General features: G+C 40.7%; 1 long non-coding RNA gene across 1 annotated transcript in view; it reads right to left on the reverse strand.

Annotated features, from left to right (window-relative positions):
- The window catches only part of LOC103659813, a 137,412-nt gene extending 130,265 nt beyond the window's left edge, over positions 1-7,147 (reverse strand). The window contains exon 1 of the long non-coding RNA XR_567635.2: positions 6,969-7,147. This is a non-coding gene — a long non-coding RNA (uncharacterized LOC103659813). The remainder of the gene's footprint in view (positions 1-6,968) is intronic.
- Positions 7,148-15,801: the final 8,654 nt, after the last annotated feature.

Consider the following 15,801-nt stretch of genomic DNA (forward strand, 5'->3'; position numbering starts at 1 on the left):
TCTTTTTCTTAAAAGATTTTACTTATTTATTTGAGAGAGAGAGCACGTGTGAGCAGGGGTGGGGGTGGGGGAGCAGCGGAGAGGGAGAAGCAGACTCCCTACTGAGCAAGGAGCCTGGATGCAGGGCTCCACCCCAGGACCCTGAGATTGTGACCGGAACTGAAGGCAGATGCTTAACTGACTGAGCCACCTAGGCGCCCCCATAACATTGTTTTTCTTATAAAATTGTATTTAATACCAAATGTTCTCATGCGGAACATCATAGTATAGTTTTTAATTTTCTCTAAGTCAACTGATTGCAAAATAATTTATTTCAACTATGAAAAGTGGTGTACTTATAAAAGGCTGTCTTAGAAGTTTACCATACACACACACACACACACACACACACACACACACACACAAATACCCCCAAGCTAACTCTTTGTAAAACACAAGGCAAACAAATTTCGTGTGATCATAAGTTGCTACATGTACTATGACTCCGTATTAATGTCCACTGAAGAAAGAAATTGTATGCTCCAGATTGAAAACTTTTTTCAAAAATAAATAAGGATGTGTGGTAAATTAATGAATGAGACGTTGTCTTAGCTATATTCAATAACATTAACATAAAAAGAATGCATAACTGCATCCTCAAACTTTTTTGCTTGTTTTTAAAATGGGCCAAAGGAATATGGCATCTCATATAAACACCAACAAAAAGTAAGCAGCATATTGTTTAAAATCGTTCTGCCAAAAACATGCATACACTTATGGAAAGACTATAATTTTGAGAGGCACGATGCTCAAATAAAATAATAAAATTTCAAAGCTGAGCATTATTTAATTGCTTTAATGTCAGTGAAAGTGATACTGCATCATTCTTTCTAGACAATAAATTGAGAACATTTTTTCGTATCAATTCATTATAGAATTTCACTGCTGTCCATTAACAATACAAGACACTACTGTTACAGCTGTTACAACAAAACATAGCCAACTATAAAGCCATAAACACTTAAATAATGTAAAAGGTTGACATTGGCATGATTAGTTGACTTCAAATTAATAGAATTTGTGTATTTACTTATGAGTTTGCTTTAAATGTAACAGACCTAGACAGTAAAATGATAAAATGTGTTCATGGTTATTCAAGCACTGTCTTATGATCACTTTGAAATGGATTCAAGATGGCTAATGATGATGTTCAAAGCAATGTAATTAAAAATATACAAAACTGAATTAATTTAGTTCAATATTTTCTGATTGGTCATTGACTAGTTGGTAATCAAAATATTAGGTGTATATCTGTGCAGTTAGTTAACTAGCATAAATTGAAGACAATGGATTGACTGACAATGACTTTACTAGTCGATTTAACTTACAAAAATAGCTGAACCATTTTACTTGGTATTAGGTGAGAAAAATGACAAAAAAGCAGTTGGTTAACTAACTTTTTCATTTTGGAAACAATTAGTCATTTAGATGTACCATTTTTACCTGCAGGTTTTTAAAACATTAATTTAAAGGATGGCGAGGACACAGTTGGGATGAGCATGTATGTTTAAGATAAGGGAACCTGGGTAAACTTGGTTCAAGTCATGGGAAGAAACAAGGCAGTAACTTTTCTTCCTGATTCAGAAAGGCCTTCTAGAGGAAGGAAACACATGATCAAAGACTGGTATAGAAGGAAAAGATTATTCAAGGCTAGAGGATATAAAAGGCAAGATGAAAAAGAGCCAAGATAGGGATGCAGTGCTGAGGAGGGAGAGAAGGCAGCAGAAAACTACTGCATGTTACATGAGAAATGTAGATGTAATGGGAAATAAATTTCAATAAAAATAGCAGGCTATATATAGCTATGAGCCTGCTTCTTCCTCTCCCACTCCCCCTGCTAGTGTTCCCTCTCTTGCTGGCTGTCTCTCTCTGTCGAATAAATAAATAAAATCTTTAAAAAAAAAAAAAAAAAGAAAAGAAGGAGCAAAGAAAGGAAAGAAGAAAAGGGAAAAGGGCTGGGGGAAGAAGGAAGGAAAAAGGAAAAGAAAGAAGGGGAAAGTCAAGCTGTGTGACCTTATAAGTAAAATTATTTTCTCTAAAAGACTTATTAACATAACAAAAAGCAAAAAAGAAAAGAAAAGAAAAGAAATTTGCCACCTCTTATGTGTTTTAATGGAAAACAAATTGTTTAAAACTTTCCCCAAAGCCCACAACATAACTTAACCAACTGAAAGAGAAAATCCTGAGCTCTGTATTTTGTCTAAATTCTCACAGAATTTCATTAAAATGTGTAAGTAAAAAGTATCATAGTTAACATATTATCACTCAAAGGAAAGCTTGTTTCTCTTGAACAGGAAAGATTAAGTTCAAAGATTAGATTCAAAGTGTTTTCCATAAAAAGTCAATTAATTGTGTTCACATTGTTTTAAAATTTTTGATTCACTACAGAATTGCTTCCAATAAACATCCTTTATAAATTTTAGGAGGAAACACCTACGGCCTTAGTTCAATGTAATGACAGGGAGGGATATGGACCAAATATTTTGAGGAGGTAGAAAAACAAAACAGATTTCTTATTTCTCCACCCACTTACACACAGTCTCTTCTCCATCCTGAATTGACAACTATTAACAACTGAAAACTTGCTTTTGTTCTCCTCTACTGCAATCCACCCACCCAAACTTTCCCACAGACCCTTCCCCTTGATTTTGGTTGTCTACCACTTCTGACTTTATAGTTCTTTAACTGCTTTTGAGGCCTGGAACCAATTCCTTTTTTTCTTTTAAAGATTTTATTTATTTATTTGACAGAGAGAGACAGCGAGAGGGAACACAAGCAAGGGGAGTGTGGAGGGAGAAACAGGCTTCCCGCTGAGCAGGGAGCCCAATGCAGGGCTCCATCCCAGGACCCTGGGATCATGACCTGAGCCAAAGGCAGATGCTTAATAGCTGAGCCACCCAGGCGCCCCTGGAATCAATTCCTGAGACTGATAATTCTTTGAGAATATCCACAGTTGCTTCTCAGAAAACTATGAATTTGTATTTTCATGTGCTGTATAGCATTTAAAGACATGACTTCCTACAGGTGATTGATGGAAGTATTTGAGGGGCTATTAGTATTTGCATTGTGTATGTGTATATACACACACACACAGAATTATATTTAATCATTCCCTAATTAAAAATATATAACTATATATGAAATAAAGAAGGTAGGTATACATTAAGGTATTTATATAACTGATGGCTAACAGCTTGTCTTTAAGATGCTGGCACATTCATTGCCTCTGTCCAAATGTAGTCCCTTGCTCTCTGTGTCATATCCGTAACACAGCTACTCAATTGAATGTCACCTCTTACGAAAGAAGTAAATCCTTCTAACTTTATTTGTAAATTTCTTAAAGCCAGGGACCATGTTTTCTACTTTTTGGTATCTCGTTACATAGCCTCCAGTATGATATTTCTAATAGGTGACATATAGGTGAATAACCAAAAAGTAGTAATTAATGTTCTCCTAAAAGCTAATTTGTACTGAGAGTAATACTATAGAAGAATAGTAGTAATAGTAATAGAGAAGTCTAACATTCAAATGTGAGATAAATGGTGTAAAGCGGGGGTGGTGGTGGTGGGGGGAATTGGTGAAATGACAAAATACTGCCCATATAAGAGATGTAGAATGAGTAGATCAAGACAATGACAATAATAAAAGCATAGAGAGAATTAAAGTAGCAAAAAGAACTGATATATCTGAAAGAATCAGATAGGATTCAAGGAGCTTAATAGCATCTTTAATTCATGTATCAGAGACAAAAGAGCTTATTATGACTGTTCCAGAATGTTATCTTCAGGTTCATATATCTAGTAATGACTTATCTTATGACTACTGTTAGCATTAAGGAATATAGTATTGACCTGGGGGTAGTGTTTTCATCTACTATAACTGTTATTTCAGATTCTTTATCTTAATCTGTCATAAGGAAATTAAGAGTTGAAAAGACTTCATTAATCAGAACAATCAATTTGAATACTAAAATCCCCACATTGGTTTCATACGGTCTGTCTCCCAAGGATATTGATGAATAACTTAGGGATGCACACATTGTTATGCATACATCTAAACAAACATAATAACTATTTAATTTTCAAGCCCAACAGTACAACTATAGTTCTCAAAAGCACAGCAGTCCAGCCTATTATCCAGTTGCTAGTAAAATTCAATACAAAATATGTGTGTGTCATAAGAAAACATGCAAAAACACAGTCACAAATATTTTTCTTCCTTCTCCTTTCTGATGTTTAGAAAATTTGCAAATTGATTTAAGCCAAAAGTGGTAAAGGAATGAAACAGTTCCTTCAGGCTTAGATTCTGTGCCAAGTTTCATTTCTGGCTGCATATTTTTGTCCAAGTTCAAGATCCCTGAAAAAAAATACTTACAAGAGAAAATATCCCTTTAACCTCAGCAAAGCAAAATTAGTAGAGGCTGCTATGGGAAGAGAAGGGCTTCTGCCTAGAGATGGGTGTGCTCCCGGTGTTTGGTTTCCACTGAGAGGATGTCTGCTCTCTCAATGAATCTGAAGTAGCTACTATGATGAGGTAATGGCTGTGCCAGTTTCACTGGGTCATGCTCTCTCAGCACATTCTTTCTCTTTCTCCTCCCTGAGAAGGTGCTGTAAACAAGTCATCCTGAGAGAGAGTTGCTTCGGAGAATGAACAAATCCTACGTTCAAAATTCCTGAGACAACTATCTGCTGTTGGTAGTCTAGACACAACTCGAAGCTTAAAGCAGCACAGACAGCCAGAAAGAAACAGATTATTTGACAAGAGGTACGGGGAAGAATAAGACAGGAGAGACACAAAGAAAATGAAAACTAATGCAATCAAAAAATTTTTAAAGGAAGCTCAATTTTTACATTGCTTAGATCCCCAGATGTATGTATTTTAGACAATTTTCTGCTTACATGTAAAATTTTTAAAAACTTTTGGAAATTAAATAGTATTACAGCAAACTGAAATTTAAATTACGAATTAAAATTAAATAAATCATGAACAGATAAGCAGCATGTACCAATGATGTGAAAGGCACAATAGCTCTGATAACATGCACATCATGAATACAGATGTAAACCTATGATAATCAAATAAAATTACCAGAAAATCAATGTTAAGATATGCACACAAATATAATATTCTTCATTGAAAGAAAAAATGCCATTTACCTTGTCTTGGAGGGAGGATGCTTTTTGTGCATAAAGGGGAGAGGGTTGATTGAAACACCCAGGATTTACAAATTCATAAAGATTCCTACCAAAATATACCTATTGCCCAGTTAAATGGGTGTTTTGTGTCACATTTAGGTGAAAGGCTGTAATCTTCATCTTGGGCATTCTAAAGGGCTTTTATTTATTTAATCCATTTTCATTGCCAAAAAAAATATAATTGCCCACAGTGAAATGACAGGGTGAAGGAGCTATGCTTTATACTGGGCTGGTACCTGAAGCTCAAGCATGGGACATTTTGCATAATGTGGCTCACATAAAAGGCTTTGTTCTCCATCGCCTCACTGCGGCTGCAAACCTCAATTTCAGTTTGCGGTCATTTCCTCTCCTGGATCAACCATTTTTAAATAAATTATACCTTTAACATTTGAGTTAGCTCCTTGCCAACATCCATTAATCCTTCGGCCTCACACTCAAAATTATATATCACCCAACAATATTTTTTTTTTGTTTTGCGCTACAGATTTCATTCACACCATAACCCCAAACCCTCAAAGATAAATTGAAAAAGATTTGTCTTTTCAGTAGCTACTCCCTTTTGTAATATTATGTATATAATGTATTATATATGTGCATGTGTGTGTGTGATGTGCCCAAGTGCACACATGTATGTGAGTATGTATGTGTATGCATTTGAAACAAAAACCCTCCACATTGTGTCAGCTCTAAATGTCTACATCCTGGAAGCATTATGCTAAGGGCTTACAGCAGATGGCACACGGCAATTGTTACAAACGGGCTTGTTGCGAATGAAAGCTTTTTATTTCCTGACAAAAATCCTTAAGCCCTGACGCCAGGCAGTATAACATCAATTCCAGTTTTCAAAGATGCTTTTTTTCTGACCCCATCTGCTTCACTACTCCCTCCTGTCCCCTACACACACCCAAACACAACATCTCCCCACTCCTGGCTCCTTTCATACACTCCTCCTTGAAATTTCCATCCTTAAACAAAAGACTAGGTTGGGGAAGGACAAAACTCGGCAATGCAGGACCCCAAAAGCCTTTAAAAAGAAAAAGAATAGATGGACTGTAGGTGCAGGTTTCCCACCCCCATCGCTTGAAACAGAAAGACTGTGTGAAGCTTCAAGCTCATCCAGACATTTTTTCGTGTCCCGCCCTCCAACACCACCAGACATTGATTTTTCATTTTCCTAAAATTATGTTTATCAATCTTCCGTTTCCAGCTGTTTCTGGAAGAATTACAAGGAAAATGATTCCAAATTGACAGGGCTTCCCTAACTCACTCATTCGTCAGTGTGCAGTTCTCTCTGCAGCTAGACGGACAAAAAAAAAAAAAAAAAAAATCCTCACCCCGAATTCCCCACCCCACCCCCCATTATCTTTGTATAACCCACTCCTCGTCTTTCTACAGCTCAGGTAATATTAGCTCTCAATATGGATATCCTAAGTTCCCAGGGTTTCAAAGTGGTACCTAACCAGGTCACACACTCTTCCACAAACATAGAGCCAGGTAGCAGCAGCGCCCATTCCCCTGCTCTGTGGTGACACCTGGAGAGGCTGGGCCTGAAGGGGCCGCCAGGTGGGAGACGGATAGCCGGCCAACCTGTGCCGGCTTCCAAGGCAGAGAGGACGAGACAGCCCCCTCCCTACTCCCACCCCTTTCCTGGCTGAGGCTCCCTCCAAGCAGAGAGCCAAGCAGAGAAAGGAAAGGCGTCCTATACAGAACCAGAGGTGCGGACTGCTCTCTTACCTGGACTGGATGCACCCACGGTGGTCGCTGCCTGCGCTCACGGACCTGAGGACTGTGCCCTCCAGAGAAGAAGGGGAGACGGGGCAGGGGAAGGAGGAGAAGGAGGAGAAGAGAAAGAAGCGGAAGGAAAGAAAAGGAAGCGAGGAGGAGAAGGAGGAGGATGCTGCTGCTGCCCCGCGGCCGCCGAGAGCCCCCACAACTTACCTCTTCTAATATTGTGAATCCATTAACAAATTATTATATAATTTTTAATACTTTGTCCCTTAACCTTTATACTAGAGTTAAGTGATAATACAGCAAGAATACTTAATGAGGAAAAGATAATCTCTTCAATAAGTGGTGCTATGAAAGCTAGATAACCGCATGTGGAAAATGAATTTAAACCCCTATCTGAAACAACTCACAAAAATTAACTTGAAATGGGTTAAGACTTAAATGTAAGACCTGAAACCACAAAGCTCATAGAAGACGCCAGAGTGAGACCAGCGCCCTCGGGACAGAGGCACCCAGCGGACCTTCTCTGACTCATGGGGGAATTGAGGGGTGTCCCCATAAATGCCCTCCTTTCCTTCTTCTGTCATTGTGAGGCAAGGGTTCCCGTTACCTCTCCATGGAGAAGGCTCACTGGCCTTGCTTCCACAAACCTGACAACAGTGGCATTCAGAAAAGACAGGAAAATGGGCGGGGGGGAGGGGCACGAGGACAGAGAACAACTCTTGTCAGTACTAAGGGAGCAATGGCTGAGAGTATAGAGACTTCTAGACCCAGCTCTGTCACTAATCAGATTCATTCATTCATTTATTCATTCAACAAATGTTTATTAAAACTTCCTCTGTCCGGTACTGTTCTAGGCACCGTGAAAACTTCAGTGAATAAAACAGACTCACTTGCCTCCCTCCCCGTACCCCAAATCACTGCCTTCGTGGACTTTATTTACATGCTGGATAGCTAGATGTATGACCCAGAGTCTCTTCACTTAATCTAAATTTCAGTGTATGAATGAGGATTAAAAATATTAGCCCTACCCCTCTGCCCTTATTTAATATGAGGACATAATTAGATCATGAATAAGAAGAGTCTGAAGAATATAAAGAATGCTATAAAAATAACGAATTAGAAAGCACAGAAAATGTTGACCTTGAAATGTCGCCATTAAAAATATCACCTTAGATACTTCTGAAAGTGATATGACCACAGAGAAAATAGATGATTCTTTACCACGGAATCTTCATAATCAAGGAATGGCACTTCACTGTCAGTAAGAGAGATAAGATGCAGCTCAGAATTGCAGAGGTAAGATGCCGCTCAGAATTGCTCTGAGCATCTCCATCAACTTGTAACAAGGTGTTTTTAAGGTCAGCCAAGATAGTGGGGTGTGGATTGTACAATTTCAACTGTGCTGATGAAATAGCACTTATAATTTGGTTTTGTCACGTCAATTATCCATAGAATCATAGAACCCTAGAACATTGGAGTTGATTTCCTAGTTGGTCCAATTCCCTCCATTTCCAGATGGGAAAAAAAAGGAAACCTAATGATGAGAGGCTGTGAAGATTAAAATCTGTAACAGAGCAATATCTGAAACCCTAGCCTCTGAAGTCACACCCCTGCTCTTTGTATTGCTTCCCTCCACCCAGCTTCACCCCATGTCTCTGTGACGCTTCCAGTGAGGTTGGAAGTATCAGGGCACACCCAAGTAGCAGGGAAGTTGGAGGAGTTAGGTCTGTTCCTCAGAACAGGGCCTGCTTGAGAAGAAGGAGATCTTAGGAGACTTATGAAATGATAAGAGGGATGGAAGGAAGATTAAGAATCCTGCCAGAGTGTTAGCAGCTGAAAATCATGATGGTCACTGAGAGTTTCTCCAGACCTATATAGTCCAATTACTGCATGTTTCTCAGTTCCTGTTAATTCTGTGCTATTTGGTACAAGAACCACTTTCCAAAAGGAAGGTGATCCTTCTGCCTTCCTTCACTTCAGGCAGAATTGCCCTGAGTCTGCATCAACTCAGAGCTTAAATTAAACAGATACAACTTCAAGCCTTGAACACAATCCTGCCCATCCTCATTGTCTGCAAACAAAATATTGTTCTAGCTTTGCAACTAGTCTTGAAATCAAGTATTGCAAGTCCGTCAATGTTATTATTATTCTCCTTTAGAATTCTTTTAGTCATTTAGTTTTTTGCATTTCTATATAAATTTTCATGCCAATTTGTCAATTTCTATAAAAACAATGCTGTTTTTTAGTTGAAATTGTGTTCAATTTATAGGTTATTTTTTGCAGAATTGCCACCTTAACAATATTGTCTTCCTATCCATGAACATGGTATAGGCCTCTATTTGTTTAGATCTTCTTGAGGTTTTCCTTTTTTAAATATTATTAATAAACTTTATTTCTCAGAATGGTTTTACATTTACAAAAAGATTGAACAGAAAGTATAGAGAGTTCCTAATATACTTCCTTTCCCTCTGCCCAGACTTTCTCCTATTAGTAACAGCCTGCATGGATGTGGTACATTTGTTACAACTGATAAATCAATGTTGTGACATTATTATTAATAAAGACCACAGTTCACATTAAGGTTTGCTCTTGGCATTGTAGTTTTGCAGGTTTTTCCAAATGTATACTGTCATGTATCCACCCTTTACAGTATGATACAGAATAGTTTACCCCCCTAAAAATCCCCTGTGCTCTACTTATGCCTTGTTCCTAATTCTCATCCCTATCCAGATGTCATATAGTTGGAATCATACAATACATAGTCTTTTCAGACTGGCTTCTTTCATCTAGCAGTAAGCATTTAAGATTTTTTTATGCCTTTTCATGGCTCAATAGCTCATTTCTTTTTAGCACTGAATAATATTTCACTGTATGAATGTACTAGTTTATTTACCTATTGAAGGCATCTTGATTGCTTCTATTCTTTGACAATTATGAATAAAGCTTCTATAAACATTCAAGTTCAGGTTTTTGTGCTGACATATGTGTTCAACTCATTTAAGTAAATACCTAGAAGCACAATTGCTGGATTGTATAGTACACTGTCTAACTTTGTAAGAGACTGCCAAACTGTCTTCCAAAGTGATTGTACTTTTCCACCAATAATGAATAAAAAATCTCTTTGCTCCACATCCTCGACAGCATTTGGTGGTGTCAGTATTTTACATTTTAAACTTCCTAATAGGTGTTCTACTTCATTGCTACTTTCATTTGCAATTCCCTCTGTCAGTGAACCCTGCCTTCTGGTTAGAGTAGTCAAACTGTAAACTCTGATATTTTTTTCTGAGGGAAAACACCAATTGGAAACTAGTAAATCTACCACCCCCACGAAGAACGGTAACTGTCAAACAATATACACCCCCCTGGGGTGGGGGACATAAAGAAAGAGGAGAAACTATCTAAGAACTACCCCAAGTAGCTATTGTAAGCCCTGTCCATAGTGTTTCTAATAGCCTGGTATGACCAGTAAAAAAGCCACACGGCTCATGGTGGATGACCATGGACTACCAAGAATTGAATAAGGTAGTGCTCCCCCCCCCCACAGCTATGTGGCTGTTCCCTGTATTGCCACCATCTTAGGTACCTTGGCCAAGGTCCTAGAAGTAAAACCTTGGCTTCTAAGTCAGAAGATGAATTTTGCCTTTATGAGAGAGGGGCAACAATGGACCTTTCAAGTGTTTCCACAAGGCTACCTGCACAGCTCTACTGTATCTCATGAGATGCTAGCCAAGGATCTGTCCCTGTTCTCTTTCCCCACATCACTAAAATGGGTCCATTACATTGATGATACAATGTTTTCATGTAAAGACTTGCCTCTCCTGCAGGACACTCTGTAGACGTTTCTGGAACATTTGTGATGGAGAGGATGGGCAGTGAACCCACAGAATTTTAAGATCCAGGCACCGCCATAAACTTTTGGGAAGTCCTTTGGCTGGGTAAAGACACACATTGTCCCAGACACCATGATTGATAAGGTGCAAGCCTATCTAACCCCTAAGGACATGAGAGACATACAAGAGTTTGTGAGGATTTGGGGATTTTGAAGGACTTTTCTTATTTCGAAGGGCCTGTCACAATGCTTCCATCTCGTATACCACCTGACAGAGAAAGGACACATGTGAGAACGAATGTCAGTGTAGCAAGCTATCTTTGAGAGAGCAAAAATACTGGTGAAGCAGGCTGAAGCTCTGGGCTTCCATCTGAGTCAGATGTGTCTGTGACTCTGGAAGGTATAAGCTGGGCACTGTGGCAGAGACAACAGAAAGAGAGAATAGACCTAGGATTTGGGTCCCAGCTGTGGAAGGGAGCAGAAACCTGATCTACGTCCATAGAGCAACAGCTCCCAGCAGTGGACACAGCACTCCTCCAGGTAGACCTTCTCACGAAGGAACAGCATGTCATAGTAGGAACTTCCATTCTTATCAAGGGGTGGGTTAGTAATGTGTTCCATCAACCCACTTCTGCTGCGGCTCAAAATCCCACTTTAACCAAGGCCCTATTTGCAGCAGAGGAGCACCCTATCCACCAGCCCACTGTCGCTAGGAATACAGTATTATTAGGCCCTGTAGAGTATGTAGAATTTCTAAATGCCTCCGCCCCATTCCTGTGATGCTCCTTCGGCCTATAGAGAGGGAGTGGAGATATTCTCCTTGATGCATGGTAAGGAGATGGGTCTCCTCAGGACAACCCATCCACATAGACTGCGGCCCAATACTGACACCATCTGGGTGGAAACAGGAACAAACCAGGACAGCTACTGGGCTAAACTCAGAGTGGGCTGGCTGGTGTTCATTCATGAGCCCTGGCCATTAACCCTTTACACTAACAGTTGGGCTGTTCTAAAGGATTAACCCTATGGCTTGACCAATGGGAATCCAAGGGGTGGATGATCATGAATAAGCCCTTTTGGGGTCAGGATATGTAGAAAGACATTTGGGTTCCCCTGCAAGAGTCTGAGGCAGTCCCCACTGTCTCCCATGTCCCAGTTCATAAAGGTGCTGACACCCCTTCACCATCAGGAAGCTGATGCCCTAGCTTGGGTACAAGCCCTAGCAACTGACTCATCATAGATGCAGCAGATTGGGTGCTAAAAAGAGCAACCACCATAGCACCCAGGAGGGGTGCTGCATTGCCAAGGATGCAGGGTTGAAATACACTGACTTGGTTAATACAGTAACAGCATGTTCTGTGTGTTCTAGACAACACCAAGGCAACTGCCAAAGGAGTCTGGAACCATCCACTGGAGTTCCCAACCAGTAAGTGGTTGGCAAATTAATTATACTGTCCCCCTTCCTCTGAGTGAGGATTCAAAGTATCCCTTGGTTTGTGTGGAAACACTTGGTCTGGCCTAGCCCAAGTTTCCCCTGTTGCCATGCAAACCAGGCTGCCACCGTTAGGGGATTAGAGGAGTTAAGTACCACGTACAGATACCCTCATTGAATAGACAGTGATCAGAGGTCATATTTCAAAGGTTATGATTTGCAGGATTGGGCAAAAGAACAAAACATTGAATGGAGGTTCCATCGTCCCTGTAACATGCAGGCAGCAGGGTTGGTCAAAAGGAAGAATGGAACGTTAAAGCAACAGACTGAATTACTAACAGGTAAAGTCACCTTGGCCAGGCAGTACTTCCTCAGGCTTCAATACATTTGAATCATCAACCAGTAGGCTCTGTTGCTCTGTATGCCAGACTACTCAATGCCCAATGCCAAAATGCCCAATACTGTAAAAGTTATAGAAGTTTTGGGAAACAGCTAATATTCTGATTCTCACTGGGGTAATGCTGATGAGAACAGCAAGCCCCATCACACCTGGGAAAGGCATCATTGGCTGGAATTTGCAATGGGACATCTCACCTGAATGGGGAATTACTTTGTACCACTGGATCAGGGGGAACTACTAGATCTCTGCTGGGATCCCATTGTCCTGCTGTAAGTTGGACCTGCTGAAACACACCATACCTGGAATGAAAAATGCACCGTTGAAAGAGGGAAGAAGGTAGGGCCCTGGTCTGGCATATCCCATCCCCAGCACACCTCCTCACACTGGACAGTGTTGCTTTCCCTGGTCGATAGGTATGGTATACACAAATTCCTAAGGCTGCAGCACATTAACATCTAAGGATCAGGCCACAAATGTAATTCTCGCAGAAGGGGAAGACCCTCCAGTACGAGTTCATACTAAATATCCATCTTTTCAACCTTAGACTTCTGCTCTTCCTGTGGTGTCCAGTCATGGGATGGGCACCGGATGGAAATACCTTTTTAAAGTGGGCCTGCTCATATGCCTTGCTAAGAGATCAACCCAACTGTTGGGTATGTGGGCACTGTCTGTCTCTAGCTTGTCATGATTGCCATGGTGGCTATCACTACCCCAGGGAGGGGACTGGAAGGCACTAAAGCAGTACATTAAGGACGAACAAGCTAGGACTAGTATTCTTAATTCACCTGATATTATCAATGCTGATCCAGAAACCTGGCCTGTGGCACATACTATCAATAACCCTGGACAAGGGGATTCCTTTTCTGTCAAACTACAGAGGCAGCCCGTCGAACTGCTGACTGGAAGGGTCCTAAAAATATCACCATCAAGGCCATGTGTCACAATGCTCAGATTTGGTATGGGTTCCTGTGGCTCAACTCAGGTTGTGCAGAGTTGAACACAAAGGCACCCTTATTTCAAGTTGGGAACAGAAAAAATGCCAAACAGAACCAACCCAATTATACCAGGAATATGGGATGGATATTACTGGAACTGTGTAGCCATTCTGTCATATTAAGGGTAGCAGTTAGTTTGGCGCTGACTAGTCATGCCACCAGATGTGTATTGGGTAGCCCCAAATGAATCTCCATGGTTGTGAGACACACATCTATGTCTGTGACTGCCACCTGTGTGGTTGGGCTGCTGTACCCTGGGTTTTCCCTGGACACAGGGGAGAGTCTGCCCCATGGTAACAAAACATGCCAACTTCCCTCTTCTCAAGGCCAGATGGGCACATTCTGTCTTCTGCTGGTATGATTATTTGGCCACTTTTCCCCCCTCCCCTGGCCTGGAGGTTGCTATAGCACCCAGAGGAAAAGTCCCTACTCAATTCAGCCAACAACCTTAAATGACAGCCTGAAAATCTTGTCTTTACTGAACACCTAAATGACTCTAATAAGAAAAGCTGTCCTCCAAAATAGAATGGTCTTGGACATTATTACTGTTTTGCAAGAAGACACCTGTGCTATTATCCAAACAATGTTGTACATTCATACCTGATGAGTCTACTAATGTATCATCTTTATTAAATTACATGAGGACACAAGTGAATACCCTGAGCGATCCTCCGCCCAGCTTAGGGGACTTAAAAAATTAGTGGTTGGGATCATGGGGCTTTCAGTAGAAAAAAATCGTTAATTTAAAGGTCATTATCTTAATCTGTGTGTGTGTGTGTGTGTGTGTGTGTGTGTTTTCCTGCATGTGCCTATGTCATCGCTCTGACATCTGACATCTGCCTCCAATTCCAGGTAGCACCAAATAGTCACCTCTTTGCTGGTGAAACCCCTGGCCTACTGCTCAGGACATACTACAGACAAGGGGGCATTTAAGATTGTAAGAGCTGGTCACCAGAGAGGTGAAGGGTTAGAAGAGGTCATTGAGAGGACGTGAGCGTTGGTTGACCTGTGAGCTGGACTAGGGCAGTCAGAAGCGTTCCTCCCCTCCCCAGCCTGTGGTTCAAAAGTATGTTCTGCCCACCATGCCCAAAGTGGGAGCGGTTTGCCAGGATGCAGCTGTGAGAGAGCAGTGTGTTGCTGAGAACGTCTGCACCCAGGTAAGGCCTCTTAACAAACATTTTTCCTGGCAGGCGAGCACAGAGATCTGTTCATCTTGGGGCCACGCACAAGCCTCAAATGTAAGTTTCCTTGCTGATTAATCCTGCCACCTACCAATCTGAAGTGGCTTGCTTCTTTCTTCAGTCTCTCCTTGCCCTCTGTGTACAGGGAGCCAGTTTCAGATTCCTGCCCCCCCTCACCCGGGAGCTCCCGAACTTTCCAAGTGAACCAACAATCCTACATTCTGTCAAGGCTTTGTATGCAGCAATTAAAAAGAACTCAATAACACGAAGATAAACAACCCGTCTCAGCCCTCCATCAAAAGACTAAATATGTGGAAGGATACCTTTACTACAGAACATATAGTAATGGCTACTAAGAACATGGAAAGATGCTACATGTACCCTAGAAAGAGTGTAATCACAGACTGACAATACCTAGTGTCAGTGTGGATGTGAAGACACTGGAATTCTCCTACATGGATGGTCATAGTATAAAGTTCTACATTTACTTTGGAGGGCGGTTTGTCAGTTTCTTAAAAATTGAAATGTGCACTTACATATACCTAGGTGTTCCACTCTCAGTTCTTTGCCCAAGAAAAATGAAGCATATGTCCACATGAAGATGTTTATCTTCATGTTCAGAGCAGCATAATTCATAATAGCTGAACCCTGGAAGCCACCTATATGTCCATGAACTTGTGAGCAGATAATATAGTTCTACGCTAAGACACCACCACACAGTAATGGGACCAAATACTGACACGTGCAACAGGCAAGATAAACCTTAAAGACATTTTTCTAAATTAAAGAAGCCAGACAGGAAAGACTACTTATTGTATGATTTCATTTGTGTGAAATTTTAGAAAAGACAGAATAATAGAAACAAAGTAGATGGCTGGTTGCCTGAGGTGAGGAATGGAAACAACAATTGACTACAAACCAGCCAGAGGGAATTTTTTGTGATGTTTTTAGTGTTCCCAAACTGGATTGTTATGGGTGCACAACTGCGTAAACCTACTA

This window comes from Ursus maritimus, unplaced genomic scaffold (assembly GCF_017311325.1).
Source record: "Ursus maritimus isolate PB19 unplaced genomic scaffold, ASM1731132v1 scaffold_1, whole genome shotgun sequence".
Lineage (NCBI taxonomy): Eukaryota > Metazoa > Chordata > Mammalia > Carnivora > Ursidae > Ursus > Ursus maritimus.